This window comes from Rhinoraja longicauda, chromosome 5 (assembly GCF_053455715.1).
Source record: "Rhinoraja longicauda isolate Sanriku21f chromosome 5, sRhiLon1.1, whole genome shotgun sequence".
NCBI classification, from domain to species: Eukaryota; Metazoa; Chordata; class Chondrichthyes; order Rajiformes; family Arhynchobatidae; genus Rhinoraja; species Rhinoraja longicauda.
The window spans coordinates 43890302-43904595 of record NC_135957.1 but is presented as its reverse complement, the minus strand read 5'-3'; the positions used below and the strand labels follow the sequence as shown (position 1 = coordinate 43904595).

At 41.9% G+C, this 14294-nt stretch overlaps 1 protein-coding gene across 3 annotated transcripts in view; it reads left to right on the top strand.

The window, feature by feature from the left end:
* Positions 1 to 14294, top strand: part of dtnba (dystrobrevin, beta a) — a 335231-nt gene that overhangs the window by 8296 nt on the left and 312641 nt on the right. The gene's annotated exons all lie outside the window — the stretch shown is intronic.

Here is a 14294-nt window from a genome sequence, read left to right as displayed (position 1 = left end):
AGTTACTCCAGCTGTTTGTGTCCATCTTCGGTTTAAACCAGCTTATGCAGTTCCTTCCTACACACTTCTCTACACTCTTTCCAGATTGATGACATATTTCATATAGGTGGGTGAGCAAAACTGAACAAATGCTCCAAGTGCTGCTTTGCCAATGTCTTGAACAATTGTAACTTAATGTCTCAACTTCTGCAGTAATCTCCCTGACTAATGAAGGCCAGCGTGCAAAAGCTGCCTTCACCACCCAATCTCTGCGATACCACTTCGAGGGAGTTATGTACTTGTTCTCGTAGATCACTCTGTTTTTAAATACTCCTCAGGGCCCAACCGTTCACTGTGAAAGTCCTGCCCTGGATTGCTTTCCCAATATATAGCATCTCTCACTTATCTGAATTAAACTCCATTTGCCATCCCTCAGCTCAGTAGCCCAGCTGATCAAGATTCTGCAGTAGGTCTTGATGATCATCTTCTCTGTCTAAGATCCTACCTATTTTAGTGTTATCTGCAAACTCATTAATCATGATTTGTGCATTCTCATCCAAATCATTGATATTGATGACAAACTGCAAGGGGGCCCAGCTTGATAGCTGAGGCATCCCACTAGAGACATGCCTCCAGTCTGAAGAACAACTTCAACCACCACCCTCTGCTTCCCACCATGAAGCCATTTTTGTATCCAGTTAGCTAGCTCTCCATGGATCCCACACCATCTAACCTCCCAGAGCTCCCTACCATATGTAACTTTATCAATATAGACTATGTCGATGGCTCTGCCTCATCAACCTTGTTGGTTACTTTAAAAAAACGGATAGTTTTTGAAAACTGAAAACGAACATCGTAAAAATCTAAATTTGTGACAATACTGCTCCGTGTTAGTATAGTGGTTAGTATCCCAGCCTGTCACGCGGGAGACCGGGGTTCAATTTCCTGATGGGGAGCCAGATGTAACGGCGAGCTTCTAGTCTTCCTTATAAAGCACAAAAGCAGCTTACCCTTTCACGTAGAAACGGGAGCAGATTTTCTTATGCAAATAACGACAGAGAGATCTTCACGACATAGTAGTTAGACACCTCCCAGTCCATACGTAAGCATAATATTAATCTCTTGGTGTCCAAAAATACAGCAGAATACAAAGTAATATAATATGCAAAAATAACTAATAAACGCAAAATGGCTCCAACACCACGTTAACGCAATAGCCAACGCCCTTGCACCCGGTAAACATTATGCATTGCGCGAGTCTAAATTTCATCCTTGTCTTAAAGACTTGTAAAAGTGATATAAAGATAAAATAATCATTTTGAATTCACTCCTTGTTAATAAAGGAGAGGCGGGGTGGTCTGCAGTGTTACGTTATTGGTAACTACGTCAATATATTTTTTAAGAACAATGTGTGTATTTTCTCTTTAAAATGGCTTCATTCTGATCATGCACAGTATCTTGAGCGGTAAAGAAAGCAGCCACGGTTTACATTGTGCTCGGCATTGAGTCTAGGTAATTAATTACAGGCAGAAAAGTCACAGTTTGCAGTAACTACGCCAGGAGGATGTCTTGGGGAGGTTTTACCTTGGTGAAAAAGCCAAAGAAGAGCAGCAGAGGAGTTGAATGGATGGCTTCAACTTAATTATCAAGGGAGTTCTGTGAAAGCCCTGCTGCGAGTGTGGACTTTTTGTGACATTCACATCAAATGACTGCATGTCATGTGGAGATGCTTGATCGCCTCTGTGGCTATCTAGTGTCATAAGGACTATATCCTCAGGCCATTATGTTGTAGACCTGAAAATACTGTATTTGTATTTCGTGTGTCGGAAATGTGGCTGAAAGTGCACGATTTTAGGTTATGGAGTGCACAATGGTGAGCTCCAAAATCCATAGGCCTCTAGACTATACTTAAGACATTAGGGATACAGCGCAGAAACAGGCCCTTCAGCCCACCGAGTCACCACTGACCCGAACAGGCCGCACGGGCCTGATATATTAAATCTCATCCATGTCTTCAAATCCCATTGCAGACCTTGACAATGCAAATGAAAATAGTTTAGTAAACATATAATTGAAGGATAAAAGGCTTGTAACAATAGTAGTGCTCAAATCTGATGATAAACTTCAGCATGTGATCTCAGACCTGTCATTTTGATTGCTTCTTAAGTGCCCTTTGCAATGGCAATCCATCAGCATTGTCGCTGGTTTGCATTCGGTGAGATATGTTGGCCTTGTCAGCGATGTCCACATCCAATGAGCAAATAATTACAAGGATACACAGTGATTTTTGGTATGGGCCAGAAGCCCTCGATGTGGGTCAATTCAATCTAGCGATGGATGACCAAACCAATGCTGTTTGGTCGATATTCTAAAGTCTGCACCACTTGGGTTATGAGGGACGAAGGTATGAAAGATGGAATGGTTACACAGATTAGTAGGCGAAGTAGTAGGAACTCTGAGATCACATGCAGAATATTGTGCATAGGTGTCATTTGCCTGAGAAAAGATAAACTTGCAATAGTGGGAACATACAAAGATTTACAGGTTGATTCTTGGATAGATGGGTTGACCAAGAGGAGGGATTAAGTAGAAAGGGACACAAAGTGCTGAAGTAACTCAGAGGGTCAGGCAGCACCTCTGCAGAACATGGACAGGTAACATTTTGGGTTGGGACCCTTCTTCAGATTCACAATAAAAATATCCAGAGAAGGAAGAAGGCAAGCACAGGGAGTCCAAGAAGAGGGGGAATGTTGGAGCCTCGAGAAGGGGTCGTCACTGGGAGTCAAGGACTCCTTTTCATAGAAATGGGCCTGGAGGCGGAGGTGACGGAAGAAGAGATCTCCATTATGGCAGACCTGGAACTCGTTGAGGTGTGGATAGATGGCTACAAGGGTCAGGCTTCTTTTGACCTTTCTGCATCCAAAAGATGGAGGTCAGATAGTGAAAATATGACGGGTGAGGGCTGGAGGGAAGTTTGGAGAATTTAAGCAGACTGGGCTTCTGCTCTGAGTTTGGAAAAATGAGAAGCTAGCTCATTTGATACTTATGAAAAGGTTTCAGAGTATTGAGCCAAGGTATGGTTGAAGACTTAAGTTTGTAATGGAGGTGGAAGCTTGGCTCAGGACCTAATAGAATATCAAAGCCTTAAATCCTGGCTCGGCCTCATGGTATGGTAGATGATGTTGCTGCGTGGGGAGAAATATGGGGAGATAGGCCGGAGAATGCTTCAGAGCAATGACAAAGGTAAAGTTGGAAAGAGAACATTGGATGTTAGGGGTGGGCAGATTGGATGGGATGTTTGGCAAGGTGGACGAGAGGAAGGGATGGAATTACAAGGCAATTTAATGGTCTCACTTTTCATGGCAGATGTTTTGAGTATTCACACGGGATGGTGGGTATATGTTAGAGGAGGTAGTTCAGATCGGTAATCTAACAGCATTTGAAAGACATTTGACAGATAAATGGATAGAAAAGGTTTAGAGGGATGTGGGCCAAATGCTGGTAAATGGGTCTAGATTGGACATGGACGAGTTGGACCGAAGGGTCTATTTCCATATTGTATAACTCCAAATCCATGACCTCCTGTGTTTGTTGGTGTAGTTGGCAGGGGAGAGAAGTTTAAGTCAGTTTGAGTTACAGGATAATTTTCAAATGGTGAGCAATCCAGCAGACCCCATATTATTTATGTGGTATTCCAAGATCTGGCAAGGAATAAATGTTCAAGTTGGTGATCATTGGACCTAAGCACATCTTGGATCCTGTTAGTGAGCAGGTGACACTTGTGGGCTTAATGGTGCAAGGCCCTCGGTGGATGGGGCAAATAACAAAAGTACCATTTAAATGTGCCATTGATTTCGGTACAAGGTACAGCAAATGGATTTTGACTCTGATGTCACTTTATGGTTATTTCCAACCCCTGTTGATACATTGGGTACTGCTTCAAAATGAGTGATGCTAGCAAAACATTGAAGGTGTTGTATATAGTGAGAATATTTCCAATCGCAGTCAGTTATGTCATCAGAACACAAGGGCAACAGGAAGCCACAACGGTACAAATTCATTTTGTGCACGTTAACCCTCAGTGAAAGATTCAGCCCTTTCATTTCTCTCTGAATTAGAATGATCATTGTTCATTTGGGTTTAAAATTTAATCTTGTGATATTTTCCATAAAGTATATAATCAGAGCCTCCCTAAATGTCCTGGTGATTTGTTTCGTTCTGTATCTCAAATCTAAGATAGCAAAACTTTTAAAGGTTTTAAAATTGAAATTTTAGTTGTAAGTATTTTTTGTGTTCACAAGATGTACAACCAGCTGGAAGAAAAACAATATTAGAAATTTTGTGAAGGGTTTTGGGTTATATTCCTTGTGTTGCTCAGAAGTCCACATTGATAAACTTAATCTTGCTGGTTGGCTTCATTTAATTTATGAGGTCATGTGCTAGGAGCAGAATTAGGCCATTTGGCCATCGTCTTCTCTGCCATTCAATCATGGTTGATCTACCTCTCCCTCCTAACCCCATTCTCTTGCCTTCTCCCCATAACCCCTGACACCTGAAATAATCAAAAGTCTATCTATCTCTGCCTTAAAAAATATTAACTGACTTGGCCTCCACAGCCTTCTCTGACAAAGAATCCCACTATGACTGACTGAGTCCATCCAAAGTAGACACAAAATGTGGGAGAGAAGGAATGTGTGACGTTTCGTGTCGAGATCCTTCTTCAGACTGATGTCAGGGTAGGGGGTGGGACAAAGATAGAATGTAGTTGGAGGCAGGAAGACTGGTGGGAGAACTAGGAAGGAGGAGGGGATAGTGAGGGAAAACGGGGACGATCTGATAGAGAAGTCAATATTCATACCGCTGGGGTGTAAACTACCCAAATGAAATATGAGGTGCGGTTCCTCCAATTTGTCCTGACAATGGAGGAGGCCTGGGACAGAAAGGTCAGATTGGGGATGGGAGGGTGAGTTGAAGTGCTGAGCCACCGGGAGATCGGGTAGGTTAAGATGGACTGAGCGGAGGTGTTCAGCGAAACGATCGGCGAGCCTGCGCTTGGTCTTGCCAATGTAGAGAAGTTGACACCTGGAACAGTGGATACAGTAGATGAGGTTGGAGGAGGTGCTGATGAACCTCTGCCTCACCTGGAAAGGCTGTTTAGGTCCTTAGATGGAGTCGAGGGGGGAGGTAAAGGGACAGGTGTTGCATCTCCTACGGTTGCAGGGGAAATTGCCTGGGGAGGCGGTGGTTTAGGTGGGAAGGGACGAGTGGACCAGGGAGTTTCGGAGGGAATAGTCTCTGCGGAAAGCAGAAAGGGGTGGAGATGGGAAGATGTGGCCAGTAGTGGGATCCCATTGGAGGTGACCCTCACTCTCCCCCCACTCCCACTTGCCCCCCCCCCCATTGGCCGTCATTCGAGCGGGTCCCATTGTGACGTCATACGCTGACCCTTGCCAAGTTTCAGTTTAATAAGGTAAATTTTAAACTTGAAAATCTCTCTAACTTTGAAAATATAAGACCAATTTGAATGAAACTTGGATGAAACCCGGGCGGGTCCCTTTGTGACATCACACGCTGAACATGGCAAGCAATCGGTTTAATAAGGTAATTTTTAAATTTTAAAATCTCTAACTTTAAAAGTATAAGATCAATTTGAATGAAACTTGGATGAAAGTGTGCCCAGGACAAAGGTGAGTAAGGTGGTCCTAAAGTTGTTGTGCTATCGTGTGTGTGTGGGTGAAGGAAACAAATGGAACACAAGAAACGTATAAGAAACGCACAAACAGAATCGCTCAAATGGGTCAAACATGATGAGAGTTTTAATAATATATTTATAGATAGATAGATAGATTCAAGTGGCCCAGATGTCAACAAGTTGCCTCTGCACCATACCCAGGAAGATTTTGCCACCTTCCCAAAAATGTTTTCCTTCTCCAAGACAGTCTTGAATATTTTTCCTATTGCAGTGTAGTCTGGCATGATGCCGAGGACATTAAACAATATGCTAGCTTTGAAGTTGGATGCTGAGATAACTTTAATTTCTGTGCTCTCTTGTCTGTTATCTGTGCCGACGCGAGTAACAAAAACTGTGAGAGGAACTGACTCTGTGTGGTAGGATTGGTGCGTGCCCAAACGTTACGGCACTTGACCAATACTCAACCTCTCCTTTTTTGCCTTCATCCAAATCAGAGGTTGAGTGTCTCCTCACAGTAATTCTCATATTAGCTATTTTTGTTTGGTGCAACTCAAATGTCTGCAGAGAATAATGAAAAGCACTGGGGGTTGGATGGGAAAGAGGAGAAAATGGACAGCAGTATTAAGAATGATAAATAGGCCAACAAAACCAACTTGCGGGAGGCACAAATGACTGCAGATGCCGGAATCCAGAGCAAAATAAACTGCTTGAGCTGCTGACCTACAGTAGTTTTCTTGCTTAAACCAATTTAAAGGCTGGAATCTAATTAAAAGTAGTTTCCTAGAAGCTGTAACTGGAGCATTTCAATTTGCATTCAAATGAGAGTCATCTCAGAAAATGGAGTATTTTGGAATAAAATGCATTAATTCAAAGCCTCAATAGATACCATGAGGTTTGGTCAAGGGCATCATTTAATGCTGTGGTATGATTATCTTCACTATTCTATTTACTATGGAGATTTGAAATGTATCGTAGGTGCTGTCGGATGCCCGTTGGAGCATGTGCATGCAGTCCAGAAACAGTAAAGTTGCACATGTATAATTTATCCCTGCCCTTCCATGGAAAATATCATGTCAGCAAATTGGTCATTGTGAGTTGCAACTCAATTTGATGGTTAAAAAAATTAAATGGATTTGGGTAATAATAATCACAAATTAAGAGTGCCACAACATGAATTGAAACATACAGGAATCAATTTAGAATCTCTTTTTTTTAATGCTGGCAATAATTACCTTGGTAGTTGCTCTTGTCAGTGGGTCAATTGTAGTGAATGTTTGCCATCCTGCTGCCAGTGTGGTCACTGATGGATTTTGTTGTTTTTTAAGAACTTTGTGTGCTTCAAGGTATTGCAATGATAGAGTGGATCTGATCCTGCTGTTCAGCTTGAGAATGGTTTCTTTCAACAAAGGATGTTCATTTGGAAATAGCTCATTTGAATGATAATGCTGCAGCAGCATCCAAGAAACCCACAGAAAGTACAATGGCAAAGCGAAAGTTTGGGATGTTGCTGCTTGTGAGAGTGACAGGAGACCGGTTCAGTGCGGTGCACGATGCTGGGGAAGTAGGAGCAGACTTCAACATAAACACTGTGGACCGAATGGAGTTGTTCCTTAAGGTGAAAAGCATTGTTGTCATCCCAGCGAGAACAGATGATAACATGGGTGAGGAGGAAGTTGATACTTACTGCTGCTCAAGGCAAGGTGGAGACATGTGAGATGTTCATGAGTCTACTTGTGCCATGAGTAATGTTGTTGATGCCATGAGGGAATGTTTCAATCAGAATTGAAAACTGTAGAGTGAATTTGATCAAAACGGATGTTGAAGGAACATACAGTAGTGGCACCAGCAGGGAGATGGCACGTGATTCTGAAGTTCGGGCTAAGAACTGGCGTCCTTAATGGTGACATAAGCCTCTTCACAGAAGCAAGGGCAGCGGGTGAGTACGAGTGGATTCAGCAGAAAACCAACATGCTGAAGATGAGTAGCTTGACTCGACTAAATGGAAGTGAGAGGAAATGGTTCTAGAGATGCCATCGGAGACTCGAGCGTTAGAATGCCATTCAAGGTGGAACAGTGTTGTGGTTGTGAGCTAACAGTGCACATTTCACTAAGATGCAAGTCCTTCAGGAGGCCAGCAACTGATAACGAAGGTGGACCCAATGTGCCTTGGAATGAGGAGGTAAATCTCTGAACCTGACTCAATGGATCAGTTGATACTCTGGCAAGTTGCCCAGTTTTGGAGCAACACTTATTTTCACCACATTGCATTGTTGTTGAGCAGGATGGTCTGTGCTTCTAGTTGGATGTTTGGAATCAGCTAACCTTTGTAAACAGTTAAAATCTTGTTTGGCTATGCTTATTTATCAGCGTTCCTGGGAGTGAACTGGATCAAGTCACCCTGGTTGATACACTGCATTTTGTTCAAAGGATCTCGGGCTTGGGCAGAAAGGAGCTTCATCAGGCAGTCACATGTCTCAGTGCACCAGGTCTGTATATGTGCTTGTATGTAAGTTATGTGTTTAACTTTCCGAAGAAGACTTCAGCTGGCAAACACTGACAGATGACAAGGTACATCCTTGAACTGTTGCATTTTGACTGGTCAAAGTGCTGCCATGGTGTTGTTGGATGGGGAAGTTCCGGGAATTGAAACTAGCAGCCGTGATAGGTGGTGAAATATTTCCAAATCAGGATAACATGTGACTTGGAGGAGAGCAGTGCAGATGATGATGGTCTTGTGTGCCTGCTACCCTTGTCCTTCTGGATGGAAGATGGCATAGATTTGACAGTTGTTATTGGGATAAATAAGTTGCAGAATTGGTGTGCATTCTGGAGATGGCACACATTGTGGTAGTGAATGAATGAATACTTCATTGTCACATGTAACAAGTCACGGTGAAATTCTTTGTTTGCATACCCAAGGTATGCAAATAGTCACCACATAAGGGCGCTGACAAAGTCGCAAAGTATACACAGTATCCGCGCCAGGTCCCCCTTTCTTCTCGCCCCCTTCCCCCCATTGTCCTTTGTTCTTCCCCCTCCCTCACGGAGGTCCCCTTTGTTCCTTCCCCCGGCAGCGGAGTCCTGACTCCCACGTGGTCCGTCCTCGTCCGTCGGTCCACTACTGATCTCGCCACTATTGCTGCCAGTTCCTCAATGGACGCCTCCGTGGCGCGACCCAGGCCTCAGCCACATGGCTCCGTCGACTCGTGGTGCGCGGGCTCCGACCTCGGGACCCCGCCAGGAGGATGTGGTATCAGAGGTATCAGCATTAATGTCCAAATGTCTGGACAATTTCGAGCTGCTTGAAAATTGTTGGACTTGTTGCTAACCCAGGAAAGTGGAGAATATTTCAACACACTTATGATCCTGTCTTTGGGCAATGCCCACCCAAGAGAAATTCTAATTGGCTTTGATTTGGGGCTCAATGACCATCAACAGGTGTGTCCATCGGCATGACCTGTCTTCACTGCAGGACAGAGGTGGAGAGAGTCAACAGTTTAGAGTTGTGACACCCAGGAACTTTAATCTATCCTGGGCTCAGCACATTGATGCAGTCACAAAGAAAGCTCAACCATGGCGCTCTACCTCCTCAGAAATTTAAGGTGATTTGGCATGTCGGCATGGGAGTATGTTGACTGGCTGCATCACAGTTTGGCGGTGTAACTTAAAAGCCAAGGAAAAAAGGAGGCTGCAAAAAGTGGTGAGCATTGCCAGGTCTAGGAGGGGTACTGACCTTCCCACCATCGAAGTGATCTAAAACAAGTGCTGCCTCAAGAAGGTGGCTAATATCATCAAAGAGCCACTTCACCCTGGCTACGCTCTCATCTCGCTGCTAACATCAGGAAGAAGTTACAGGGGCCTGAGAACCATGACCTCCAGGTTCCAGCACGGCATCTTCCCATCAGGCTCTTGTAGCACCCTGCTCAAACCTAACCACAACCCTACCTCACCACGGAACGTCTATGGACCAAGGTTGCACGACATACTTTGGCTTTTTCTTTGGTCTGGTTATCTGATATAACAAATAATTTATTGTATTATTGTTTATTTTTCATTTATTTATTGTGTTGTTCAGTTTGATATGCTTGTAAAGCTGCAGCAATAAAGAATTTCATTGTTCTGTTCCTGCTGTGTGTGATACTAAAACTCTCTTGCTATGTACCTCGTAGATGTTGGAAAGGCATTGGGGTGTCAGATGTCACTCAAAAGAGGTTATCCCGGCTCTGATCTCCTCATGACTCAGTATTTATGTGGACGAGCCAGCTGAGTTTCTCATTAATGGAGATCCCCAGGATGTTGTTGAGGAGGGACCTGTTGATAGTTAAATCATTGAGCATCAAAAAAAAGATGATTAGATTTTCTCATGAAGGGATGGTCAATGTCTGACACTTCCATGTTGCAAATATTACCTGCCACTTATCAGCTATTGTTTGGCTCTTGTGTGCAGGAGTGGACTGTTTCATTTGTTGATCTAGGTATTGCTCACATTTTTGGGTAAATGACAATGTTGATTTAATATGTCTGGTGGCTGGCTAGTTCTGGAGTACAGGTTTACTTTATTGCTGTGTGTACAGTGAAAATGTTTTTTGTTGCATGCTATTCAGTCAACGAAAAGAGTATACAAGCCGTCCGCAGAGTACAGATGGAGGACAAAAGGAAATAACATTTAGTGCAAGATAAAGTTCAATTGAGTCCAATTAAGGATAGTCTTCTGGTCTTCAATGAGATAGATGATGGGTCAGGACCGCTCTCTAGTTGGTTCAGTTGCCTGATACCAACTCTTGGAACACCTGTGATTTTCTCTGGTCCCAAAGCCTTCAGTATTTATTGGCACCACTTGGATGGGAATGAATTGGAGATGAGGAGGATGGATCTCGGGAGGGAACAGAGATTAATTGTATTGAGCATGATTGTAAGTGTTTTTGGCTTGTCTTCAGCACTTCACATGATCGACCTGATGTCATTGAGGATGAGATTTTCATGGGGAATCCTCTTTGTTTAATTGTCCACCATCATTCAGAATTCTGTGGCAGGACTTGATCTGACCCATTGAGTTGTGAGATCGTTTGTCACTGCCTATTGCACACAGATTTTGATGTCTAGTGTGCATGTAGTCCATTTCAGCTTCACCAGCGAGTGCCACTGTGTCAGTAGCATTTTTAGTATGGCTGGTGCTGCTCCCAGCATGTCCTTCTGGTTCTTTTATTTTAACCAATTTGATTCCCTGATATTAATGGTAGAATGATGAATATGACGGGCCAAATGGATACAGGCTGTTCTGGAGCCGCTGATCAAGTACTATGCCTAATGGATGCTCACACCTGAGAGGCCCCATTTCATCTGATCCAATTGGTGGAGGATATGCACAATGTGTAATTGACGTCTGTACATTTGTGTAAATAAAGATTACAATTTTATGATTAACCAAGTACATATTTACCAATGTAGTGAACTGAATGTGGATAATTGATGATACGCATGGAAATATTTAGAGGGAAAGTGGCGTAATGTGCAATAATGAAAAAATAAATCAACAGTTGCAGGAAATAACAACAGAAAATGCTGGAAATAGTCAGCGAATCACACACCATCTACTGAAGATAATATTTTTAGTGATTTTTGATCAGGTTTATGGAAAAAAAATCAAAATATTTTAAGGTGTATACACTTGAAGTGTTACCTCTGTTTCATTCTTTACAGATGTTGCCCAATCTGTTGAATATTTCTATCGTTCTCCTCTTGTATCACTGTATAAATTAGCATTAGTGTACCTTATTAAAGAATTAAGTGCACCACATGATCTGCATGTGTTTTATTTTAAACCTCGCACTGCAGTTCAGCTTTGCAATGGCTGCTTTTGATGAAGGATTTTCTGTCGTTGGCTTTCTTTGGTTTGAGTGACAGTACTTGTAGTAACACTTAAGAAATGCATGGGCACTATAGATTTCAAAGTGGTTCAAGCTGTATTTGGGCAGATATCTACAGCTGCTCTCTGCTCATTCTGCAGCCATGAAAAATAGCAACCTTGTGATTGTAATTAAATGTTTTGCATGCGTATAGATAATTTAAAGTAAAAAGATTTAAGAGTTTTTACTAGAATTGTATTATTCATTCCAAGCATGAATACAAAACCCCCCAAAAAATGCCAAAATAAGTGCAAGGATGATGCTAAATTCAAATGCAAACACTTTTGTACTGAACAGTAAAACTTGGTGGTTCAGGATCAATTCCTAGTTTTTATTATTTCTTCGGATTTCTTCATGTAACATGAGCTGCTATCATTTCATAAGTATGAAGCGAGAGTCTCAGAACAACACTTGGGTCACATGTTAAACATATTGTTAAAAACAGGATGTCATGACATTAATTACCAGGATGTGAAGGAAAGCTTGCAAACCACATGATTATGCGGCATGTCCAGATAATTCAAATTGTTAATTCAGCGGAATAGTATTAAATTGAAAGGAGGATGGGAGACCAAGGGTATACAAATGTATATATGCTGGTGGAAAAGGTGGATTCTAGCTTCATGCTAAGTAAATTAATGGTCAAAGAAAGCACGTGGCATTTGATCTTCACAAAACCTTGGTTGGATCATAATAACAGAACTTTGTACATCCCTAATATTAGGGGAGCTCAACCACAAAGGTTATAGTAAAGATTCATTGGATTGAAACCAGAAATGAGAGGTCCTGACGACGAAGGGCGGGCAACATTTGGGTTATTTTTCACTGCTAAATAAAGCATCGACTAAAGGCTTTTATATTCTGCAAGGCTTTGGAAGGGAAAATAATGAAATCATGTATCTGTTGATTGATAAATTGGTGGCAAAGGTGCATTATAAGTTCAACTGTCTTGGTATTCTAATAAGGAGAATTGAGCCATTGGATCTGGTATTGGGCACTGAACCTGAACAAGTAGAGAAGGCTTAGAAGTTGGACCAAACTTGGCATGTTGCATAAATTTCACATACATAATTTAAAAAAGGGGCAAAGATTTTGAGACCAAAGAGAGGCTTTGTCTAGATGCAAATGAACAGAGCTTGGAGAATATTTAAACAGCATAAAAGAAGGATGAACTGTATACCAGTAAAGAGAAATTGGGTCATTTCAAAAGGTCTGTTTCAGTGAATTCTGTCAGGATCTGATCTTGAATACACAAGGGATGTTTTCGCACATCTGCAAAGCAGATGATAAAGAAAATGAGAACAAGTTTATGGTAGAAGCAAACAAAACAGATCCCAAAAAAATTCATGCACAGCACAGCATTTTTGTAAGTGCTTTGTGGTGTAATTCAATCAAAAATCTGTTTTCTTAGCAGTCCTCATAGGATATGAAAATACTTCCACATCCACTTTGCATGTGACCACCTCGTAAACAGAACAACCTGGCCACGAGCAGTGGTGTGCAGCGTGTTCATGGAAATTGGGATCAAGAGCAGGTTGTGCCATCCTACAAATCTGCTCTGCTATTTATTTTTTTAGCACCATCCCTGTTAATTCCCTGCGAAACCAGATATCTTTGCTATTGTTGAATTTAACAACTGAGCTGCCACAGCTCTGTCGGCTGCAAAGACTCGCCGCCCTTTGCATTAAGAAGTTTCTCTTAGTTTCTGTGGTAAACCGCCTACTCCTGACTTTAAAACTGTGACTCCTGATTCCCCCCCCCCCCACATCCAGTCTGAAAAACTCCTTCAATAATTTTGTATATTTCGATGAAATATTCTCTAATTCTTATGATTTCGAGAGATTGCAATGACAGTCTACTCAATTTGTAATTTTGCAAACTCCCCATCCTGTACCTGGTCTAATACATCTTCACTACTCTCTATGGTATGTACATCATTTCTATGTTAAGAAGACCAAAACTGTGCAAAATCTGCACATAAACCTTACTGTAGATCTCACAAAAGTCTGTTACAATTGCAATAACTCGTCCTTATTTCTATATTCATATTCTTGCAATAATAGCTATTGCTTGTCCTCTTAATCATTCTCTTGAAATGCATGTTTTGTTTAAATGCATCTTGGACTCCATTTAATAAATATTCTACTTTTTAGTAGATCAAGTGGATCATGTGTCAAATATCACATTCTTGTCCACTCATTCACTTTGCCCATATACTGCTGAAGCCTCTTTTCATCATCATCTGTGGTCCGATTTCCACTGGATGTAGTTTTATCAGGGAACTTGAGCATTTTGATCCCCTCAGCCAAATTATTGATGTTGATTGTGAAAAGATGGACCAAAACATTGATTTTTTTTTAACTGTTCCAAATGAGTCAAAACCTGTTTGGAGAATTATTTGCTTTTTTCCCCCACTTTTTGTTATTTTGTCCAATTCTCAATCTATGTCTGTACCTTGTTCTCAATTCCATCTCTATAATCTTACTGAATAATCTAATGTGTGAGATCTGATATGGAAAATCAACAAATCCATTGGTTCCCTCCTATCAACTGGTTCCCCTGTATTCTACGAGTCATATCCTCGAAGAACAGCAGATGAATCAAAAATGATTGCACAGGAAGACACAAAAGGCTGGAGTAACTCAGCAAGCCAGGCAGTATCCTGTAGATCATGTGGAGGAAGGAATGGCAGATGCTGGTTTACACCAAAGATAGAA